Source organism: Mus caroli, chromosome 12 (assembly GCF_900094665.2).
Source record: "Mus caroli chromosome 12, CAROLI_EIJ_v1.1, whole genome shotgun sequence".
NCBI lineage: Eukaryota > Metazoa > Chordata > Mammalia > Rodentia > Muridae > Mus > Mus caroli.
This window is the reverse complement of record NC_034581.1, coordinates 27580268-27589497: the sequence shown is the minus strand read 5'-3', so window position 1 is coordinate 27589497 and position 9230 is coordinate 27580268. Positions and strand designations below refer to the sequence as shown.

Here is a 9230-nt window from a genome sequence, read left to right as displayed (position 1 = left end):
CAGCCTTTGGATGAAGACATAGAACTCTCGGCTCCTCCTGCGCCATGCCTGCCTGGATACTGCCATGCTCCCACCTTGCTGATAATGGACCGAATCTCTGAACCTGTAAGCCAGCCCCAATTAAATGTTGTTTTTTATAAGACTTACCTTGGTCATGGTGTCTGTTCACAGCAGTAAAACCCTAACTAAGACAGCTGCCTTCAGAATGTTTCATGTCAGCAACAGAAGGGAACTAGAATATCTATCTTTATTTCCACCATCAAATGTCTTGGTTTTCAAGTCTCTGGCTTAACTGTACTACTGAGGTTTGTGGTCCATTTGTACCAACAGATCCAGATGACTCAGAAGTCCAATATACATATTATCTGCCTTGTTTTATGGTCCTGTCCTCATCTTGTTCTATGTAAAGATAGGACTAGCTGGAAAAGAACTCCCAGGGCCAAGTACCCTAACTGAGTCCTTTCTATACTGTCTTGGGGCTCCCTACCATGCACAATGTTGAGAAACATCGTTATGGTTTAAGATCCAGAGCATTGGTGCCAGATGTGCCTGGACGTCAGTCCAGCCCTGCTGCCCACCATCATCTGACTTTGGCCATGGTTCTTTGCTTGTAAATGTTTCCTTCATCTGCATGATAACACTTAGGGTGACTATTAGATGTGATAATATAGAGGAAGCATAGAGCTTTGAATAAGTGGAAATGTCACTAGAATTATATCAATGCAGCCAACACACCAGAAAGATGTGTCAGATGAGCAAGTAAGTCACTGAGTGGTACCCAGTTAATTTTTTTTTCTATTACAATTAAAAGTCTTGCCCACAGAATAGGAGGAAAACGGTCCCACTGTTGTGCTTCACATACTTGATGTCAGCCTCACCCTGGGTTTTCTGTGAGTGACAGCTTCCCTTGCCGTCACAACAAGCATTGGCCTTCTACTCTCAACCATTGCTTGAGATCCATGATATTCATGGTATTAACTCAGTTCATCATTTTTTGGTGCCCACCACACGGCAAATAACTATTGATAAGTAGATAAATGGTGCACGTATTTTAGATAATGTCTGCCTTGTGTTTTCTTATCTAAAAGATGGGAACTATTTTCCTCATCCTTATTGCCTAAACATAACTACCAACATCCCTTTCTAAAATGCTACCTGTCCCTGTCACAAACAGGCAACATTAAAGACTCTGAAGAAGAATGCAGACGTAGTTGTTGTATGTGGATCCTCTCTACCTTAGTTTTATGCCCGGGACAGTGCAAATCATCTGCCTTGGTTCTCATCATCAAAGTAGCAGATCTCAAGCTTCCCGAGGAACCCTGTAATCCTTTCCTATTGATGCACTAGATAAAGGACATATCCCAAGAAACTGTGGGACATTGATACCTGCTTTCCTTATCTAATACCACCCCAGAAGTGGTTTCAAATGTTTTTTTCTTCTTGAGGTTTTCACCCCAGTCATCCTTTTCTTTCCCTGGTTGGGAGTCATGCTCTTGAGAATCTTACATGTTTATTCATCTGTTAGCAGAAATCCATGAGCTTCTTGCTATGTGCCTGGCCCTGTGCTAGGCACCGATGCAAGTTTGATGAATGTAATAGACACTGCTTTGTACTTTGTACCATCCTGGTGGAGACAGAGACCCAGACTTCCACGGAACTCACTGCATGTGACTGCAAGAGCAAAGCAGTCAGTTTTTGCCACAGTTTGCTCTGGTTTACATCTATTTGCCAAGTGCTGTGCTGGTACAAACATAAAACACAGACTCAGATCTCAGAAAGCATATAGCCCACGGCTACATGATAAAATAAGCTCGGCTCTGTGCCCATAATGCACAATAAGGACTAATGCTGCAGAGAGGTGATGTTTTCATTCATGAAACATAGATTAGATGAGAGCCTTTGGTATGAGGAAATTGTTTACCCAAACAACAATTTTTACGTAATAATCAATAAGGCTGTTGGATGTTCAGTTCATCAGAGCCATGCCCTCCCACTCCCCTCACATCCGATAGCAAAAGCCATAATACGTCCTGCAGTGTCTTCCTCTGACTGTTCTGTGTAACTCAGAACATCGACAGCCAAAGATGCAAGTCCTTGGAGTGGCAAAGCTTCCTCTGCTTTATAGAGATAAAAATTTGAAAGGTCAGAGAAGTAATTGGGGGCAGGTTCTGTGCAGGTGTGACTGGTGACATGTGAGTGTTGCTGCAGACCCTCTGAGTCCCTTTGTCTGCGTGGACGGGTCTCTGGGTGCAGATGGGCAAGGAGTGTGACAGACAGATGCACACAGGAGATTGTGTAGAATCTGAATGTCTTGTCACAAAGTGAACACCAGTCTTATATAATACAGAAAATAAAGGGGGTAGGAAGTCACAGCAGGCAAAGTACATTGACATTGCCTGACACAAAACAAAGGAATGACTTCAAAGGACTTACAGGAACCAGGTAAATGTTTACAGTAAAGATAAAGCAGTCCTGCCTAGGGTCAGCTTAGTGACAGGTAAGGATTTCACACCCTAGTCACAGTTAGTGCTACTCCTTTGAGCCTTGTGAAAGCTAGCACCAGGGGGTTCTGCTCTAGCAGACCTTCTCATGAATAATGCAATACCACAAACCTCCTATTTCCTAGGCCTTGATAAATTCTTGTATGAGTGTAACTTTTAAGTATCTGGAGAATCTCCATTTGTCAGAAGAATTTACCAACTTGCTTCTAATATGCAATGTAGCCAGTACTGAAGATTTCTACCTCAGTGGGATTCCCTAGCTCTTTCATGGTATTCCCTTGTTTGGGTGAGACTGGCTACTGTCCCAAGTAAACACTCTGCAGACCAGCCCTGAGCTGCTCCGGCTTGGTTCTTTTGTAATGCCTAATTAGTTTCACTGTCTCTACCAAGCTCCTCAGCTTCAAGCATTTTCTAGGACATTGGAACACTGGCGAAGGCATAGCTATGTCAGAATTCAATCTTAAAAGGCACTTATAATAAGATAATACTAAAAGACAGCACGTGGATCCATACACCAGACTAACTCGGGGATAGGGTATGAGTGTACGGGTTATGAGAACGCCAAACTTCCAGGAGGAGTTTCCGTGAATCTCATTGCTTCTTGGCCTGCCAAGCAAACTTCACTGGAGTGTGCATAGCAAGTGTCATTCACACTGTCTATCCTTAGGCGAGCACTGGAAGGCGAGACTATAATGTGAGGGCATGTGAGGGACTGAAGGTGAAGTGGGGCATGAGGGATGTTGGATCAGATACTCCAGGGTTTATACTGATTCATTATTCCTGTGGGAAATACTGAGAGGCTATAGGTCTAATCTGACTTTTCCTGAAAAGTGAATTCACACCCAGGGAACTCAGCCTCTTCTTCCCTTCAAAACTCTCTGATTCTACTCTAAAAACCAGAAAAAGGAGGATACTAGAATATATCTCTTGACCAGAAGGCACAGATTTTCAGGCATCCACTGACCAAACTGGGGGAGGGGTGGGCATGTAGGCAGGACTCTTAGAAACATCTGGGGCAAACGAAATCAAGTAGGCTGTTGTGAAAGGTCATTGCTTTCAACATTCTTTCCTATTAGGAATAAAATCTTTCCTAGGATTGTGGGACAGTGGACCGTGCCACTAGAAAGGAGAACTGGTAACGTTGAAGCAAGTTCAGAACCCTGATAAATCTCATAATTGAGGACAGCAGGTTCTTGTCCTGGAGCATGTGACCATAACAGCTCACTAAGAGAAATGTGACAGCCTATCACATCCCATAAAAACCTGGAGTTCTCCATGCTAATGAGTTATCTAGTGTTTAGCCAATGAGCTTCCCTTCCTGGGCACCCCTTCCTGCAAAAGCTATTTAATCTCTGGCTCACCCTGAGTAAGATGTATGCTTCTTCATCCACCATGAATAAAATGGTTTGGACAAGCAGGGACTGTCTCCATCAAGGATGGGGGAGGGGGTGCTTTGTCGTAAAGAGCCTCTTAGATCTCCTGTAGAAGGCTTCTCTTCCAGCTCCTCTGTACTTTAGCACTCACTTGGAGCCAAGCCAGATTCTGCCCCATCCTAGGCTCAGCACAGGCCCTCAGACTTGTTCTCAACTCCTTGCCTCCTGAGTCATGCCGATGTCCACAGAAGTTTGAGGATCATAGCACCCATCCCAGATCTCCCTGTTTCTTTCCAGGAAAAACATGGACTGGGACCCTTATCCTTGACTGTATTCTGTCTTCATTGAGCAACATTCCAGCAGTGCTCCAGTCCCCAGAGGCAAGGCCTGTGGCCCTTGCGTTTCACCTCCCCAGAGCAGCGTATCACTTGCATTCCGACACCCTAGCAGCAGCGAGGCAGAAATGCAGACCAACTGAGAATGACCAGATCAGAACGGAGTGTTCTACTAACACATTAGAGTAAGCACCTCCAGCATCAGTCACAGAGAGAGCATACATGGATGTGATACCCCAGGCTCCAGTATCCAACCCAGACAGAGAGGCTCAGATGTCTGGCTGTGAAGATCTGCACTGCTCCAAGGTACAATACGGAGATTACAACAATGCTATCACCACATAGCAAACAGCCCACCACCCTGGCCAGCCTCCCTGCCCTTGTACAATGGACACCCCTCTCCCATGTTCAGCATTTGGGTAATGAGGCTGGAGTGAATGAAACAAAATTTATTTCCTCTCGCAGCCCCAGAGTTTGCTGGAGCTTAGTCCCTTAGGATTGCCCTGAGAAGTTCTACCAGTCTACCTGCAATGATCTTAATAAAACCCATACATTTCCTGCCACTGTGACCTCTAAGGGATTACTTTACACTGAGGTAATGGGAGTCGGGTGAGCTGACTTGAAGGTGTTCTAGGGATGATTTGTGGTATTCTACGGTTGCCCCTGTTCAGAAGAACATCAGCTAGCAGATCTGGTACAATGTGAACCGTGTGAGAGTCAACTCTGTGTTCCAAGACTTCATCATTGCAACATCTTGACCTTTAGACAACATAAACAGCTGGTGAGGCTAGAAAACAAAGTCTGACAGTGTAAAATACTCAGAAAAATACTCCCCAAATCTCAGCATAACGTGCTCTGATAAAATGTAGATTTAAGACCTGAGATTCTTGATTGGAATGCTCTCAATGGTCTATATTTTTGTTTCCTCACTAAATTTTATGCCTAATTTTATTCAAACAATAATTCAAATATTAAACATTGACATAGTGTTCAGAAAACATGACTAAAGCTTTTTGATTTTTTTTTCCCTCAAACCAAATGTCAGCTCAAGGGGAAAAAAAAAAGTGCAATGAATTGCTTCACTCTGGCTGTGTCTGGGGAGAGTCCCGTGGGCCAAGGTTCATTTTCAGGTTTCAATATCCAGGGTGGTTCAGGATATTGTCACCTATAAGTGAGTGAGTGTTATCTTATTGGGCCTGGAGTTATTTGTGACTGGTAGTTCCCCTCAGAGTAGCCTCTTCTCAATTGTCCTCCTCCTGAGTCTGTGTCCCATGCAAGCCATCTGGTCTACCAGATCAGCCATCACATCACCCTGGGTCTGAGGCTTTCCCACAGTGATCTGATTCGGGATCTTCAGTGATGCAGTTGCATGCGGTGTGCCTTTTTTTTTTTTTTTTTAACTTTGCTCACATACATTCCTCTTCTGTGTAAAACTTCTAGAACACATGACATGCCTGACTGAGCCGCGCTTCACATTTATTTTCTTATCTCCTCTACTTATGTGTGTCTAGTAAAGTGATTTAAATTTTAGTCCTAAACTATTCCCTTGGAGGCATATGTTTCTTATTTACCAGCTACATTTCTTCAGACACATCAAGGTCAATGTTCTTTTTTAGGTTAACTTTTTGTTTTTCTCTGTCTAAAATATCATGGTGGGCTGCCAAGAATTGAGAACAAAGAAAAGAGCTGAGTTTAAACTTCCCAATTGCACCGTACGGTTCTTATGGAGTAAGAATGTTTAATTTAACTAATTTTAGAATATACATGGCCATATATTTAGTATTGTCTGTGAAAAATTCAATGGTTCATTTCCCACAGGAACCTAAAATATATCTATATCCAAGTTGTTACTGTTTTTATTAAGAGGTCATTTAGAACATTTTTAGAGAGAGATGGGGAAGCTGGTATGGATTATGACATAAGAGAAAGGCTGTGTAGAGTCTGAGACAAAAAAGGTATGTGTGTGTGTATGAGTATGTATAAGTGAGTGTGTGTGTAAATGTATGTATGTGTGTAAGTATGTATATATGTATGTGTGTGTATGTGAGTGTGTATGTGTGTGTGCATGAGTATGTGTGTATAAGTGTATATATGCGTGTGTAAGTATGTGTATGTGAGTGTCAGAGTTGGTTCTTTTTCTACCACATGGGTTCTGGGGATCAACCATAAATAGTCAGGCTTGGGAACAGGTACCCTTAGCATGGGTCATCTCTCAGGCTGGAGCTTGCCAGTTTCTGTGCTGTGAGGACTCATTCTACAGGGCACTGAATAATAAAGCAAGAACACCATTCCAAGTCTCCTTTAGGCAATGGCCATGGAGATCCATAGATCACAATGAAAGGGGGTTCCTGGCAAATACACACAATACACTCTTTGAGGCATGGGCTGACAGCATGGGTGTGGCAAGAACACTGACCCGTTTCCACGTCACAGGTGGATAGTAGTGGCAGACTCCCAGGAGGGTGGCAGTTAAAGTCTGAAAGCATAGCATAGACATTTATAGCCACTTTTAATCCCCGACTCTCATAAATGTTGTTCATAGCTCACATTGAGCAAAATGCACAGTTTAAGAATCAAGAGGCTTGCTCTGCACAATCCGCTGCTTGTCTGGATGTGTCATTATCAACCACATTCAGCCTCACAGAGAAAATCGCATGCCAGATGCTTCACGGTCCCCATGTGGTTCTACTCGATGGCAGCTAGGCAGAGCCAAGTCAGCGTAGGAGAGTGTGTAAGCCGCAAGGCTGGCTTGGCTCTTCTGGGCTTAGACCAGAGTGGTGACTCAGGCAGGCCATTGCCAGGGCACAAGTATCACCCACAGCTCCCTCTCTGGCAGATGCTTCTCTCATCCCTCGCTGCCTCTCTGTTACTTTTTCCTCCATGTTCTCCACCTTCTCATTCTCCTCTCCCCACAGACATTTCTTAGACCTACTCATGTTGGAGATGCTGAGAAGTCGCCATGGCAAAGCAAAGTGTACCCTCTTACTGTGGGAAAATCTTGTGTTCAAGGAAACCACAAAAATGTCCAACAAAGAAAGAAGGGGCGAGTTAAATGTGCTTTAGTTATTCAGTGCAATGCTTCTCAGTGATAAAGACAAGTACTGAGGATACAGTGTGGGGTGAACCTTGAAAATATTAGAAAAAAAAAAGAGACAAGACTGAATATGATTCTTACCTGAAATACCTCTAATAAGTGAATCCACAGTGATAGAAGAAGGTTAGTGCTTTAGATGAAGGGTGGGCACGTGTCAATTAAAGGGAGGGTAGCCTTTTACCTTTTCTCTACTCTCTTGGGCAATACGCATGTTACAAAACTTACCATCTTAACCATAGTTCAGTGCATCAAGTCATTCACCCAATTGTGCAACAAACCTCGAGAACCTTCTTTCTTGCAAAACTGAAAACTCTATCTGGTAACCAGCAACGTTCTGTGTGTTTTCCCCTCGACTCTGATGACTACCATTCTCTTTTCTGTCTCCAGGAGTGATGGACGGTGCCTCTGGATGCTGCCTCATGTAAGTGCAATCTTGTGGTTTTGGTCGTTTGTCTGACTTGTTTCACCTCCTATAATTTCCTTCAGGCTTATCCATGTTGTGATATCCAATATTTTATTTATCCCCTTATCTTTGGTCGGACACTTGGGTTCCCTCTAGCACCTGGTTATTTCTAAGGGTCCTGCCAAGAGTAACAGGGTTCAGACCTCCTTTCAAAACTCTGCTTCTAATTTTTTTTTAGGTGTATATCCAGAAGTGAGGGGTTCATTTGAGGTGAAGAAAACATGCTAAACTTAATTGTGTTGATATTCACACAGCTTTTGATAGAACCCAAACTATTGATTTATACTGTCTGTACGTGATTTGTGTCAATAAAGCCATTGCACACAACACAAACATGTACTCACACAGATACATGCATGCATATATACACACATGCACAGGTACACACAAACATGTACCCACACATACACAAGCCCACATATAGGCTCACATGTAAACACATACCCAGACACACACAGAGATGTGTGTGTGAGCACACACCTAAAACAATGCCAGTGTTCAACCCGTTCTCTAAGGGGATCATGTTACTCAGTGAACAGGGAGAAGCCTGGTGTGCTGAAGGCTGTGGAACCTGGCTTGACTGCATCATTGAACCTAATCATCATGACCTTCACGTTTTCTTTAAGTCTTCAAAAAAGCATCTATGACAACAACTCAGCCTGTGCTTGCTAATGAAGCTACCCAGGCTCATTCACTGGACAAAAAGATGGAACATGACGCTGTGACCCAGAGGAAACCACTTACCAAGATTCTCAAGGGTTCTAAAGCTCTACGAGGCCCTGTAGAGCCCAAAGGTTCACTGTCCCGAAGCTAAGCATCTGCCCATTTGGTCCTAGAAAAGTACTGATGCCTCCTTCCCTTTCACTCTTCCCTTGGTTCCATTTCTTTCTTGAATTGATCCTTCTTGAATCAGTGTTAGAATGGGATTGAGAAGAAAGGGGTAAAGTAATTAATAAATAAAAAGAGGGCTCTGGTGACATACCTCAGTCCTTAAGGGTGCCGGTCACCATACCTGATGACTTGAGTTTCATCTCTCAGACCCACATAGTGAAAGGGGAGAGCCGACTTCTCGCATTGTCCTCTTATGTCCACCTGTGTGTACCCACGTGTAAATAAATGCAATAAAAATAAAGAAATCACCACTTGAAAATCACCCCAGAGCCTATCATCATGCATAAAGTAATATAATAAACTTGTAAATTCTAGTATTAACTGCTTAACAAGGGAGGGACCTCCACTGGCAGCCTTCTACATGAACATACCTTTGAAGTGTCCTCTTCCTTTGTTTTAGCTAAAAATTCTTGAGAAAAATAAACTGAGCATACTCAGAAGTGTTTCTGTCACAGTAACCTTTCAGATGTGTGCTGCATGGCCTTGAGCTAACCATGGCCAGAAAGCATTTGCCATTGTCCTTGAGTTAGAAACTTCAACTGAACATGCTCTGCAATGTATACTTGAGACTGA

At 43.3% G+C, this 9230-nt stretch overlaps 1 protein-coding gene across 1 annotated transcript in view; it reads right to left on the bottom strand.

The window, feature by feature from the left end:
• LOC110306939 overlaps positions 1–9026 on the bottom strand; it is an 18621-nt gene extending 9595 nt beyond the window's left edge. Inside the window, exons 1-3 of the mRNA XM_021179112.1 lie at positions 8999–9026; positions 8749–8858; positions 6626–6685 (exon numbers count right to left, since the gene is read on the bottom strand). The gene's annotated coding sequence lies outside the window, so the exon portion shown is untranslated. The remainder of the gene's footprint in view (positions 1–6625; positions 6686–8748; positions 8859–8998) is intronic.
• Positions 9027–9230: the final 204 nt, after the last annotated feature.